This window comes from Otolemur garnettii, unplaced genomic scaffold (genome assembly GCF_000181295.1).
Source record: "Otolemur garnettii isolate 467f Iridium unplaced genomic scaffold, OtoGar3 scaffold00044, whole genome shotgun sequence".
NCBI lineage: Eukaryota > Metazoa > Chordata > Mammalia > Primates > Galagidae > Otolemur > Otolemur garnettii.
The window spans coordinates 8,764,010-8,764,491 of NW_003852439.1; positions in this window are offsets into that span (position 1 = coordinate 8,764,010).

The window sequence follows — 482 nt, forward strand, 5'->3', positions numbered from 1 at the left end:
GGGTTTGAACCCACCACCTCCGGCATATGGGGCCGGCGCCCAACTCCTTTAAGCCACAGGCGCCACCTAGGGCCAATCAACTTTGATGTGGTGGGTCTGGACGTGAGCGGGTGGACTGCTCCGCGCCCACACCACCCCAGAGCGCAGCCACTTTGGCTGGGCCTGAGCTTGCCCGATCATCCACCTGCTGCGCCGGTCTTGCTCCCCGCGCCCGCCCCGCAGGAACTTGTGCATCCGGAGTCTCCCAAGGTCCTGCACGCGCTGCTCTTGGCCATTGGTGGCGCGGGGGCTCATAGCCGCCCTGTGTCCTGCCATTTTGTGCCGTGGCTGTGCTGGCCGGTGCATCTGCCATGGCCATCACCTTCTCACTACGCGGACCCCGCCTAGATCTGGCCCAGGACGCGTCGCTGACCGCGCTCCGCGCGGGCCTCGGGCTTCTGACCGCCGCTTTCCTATGCTGGCGCGCTCGGCAACGACGCCGG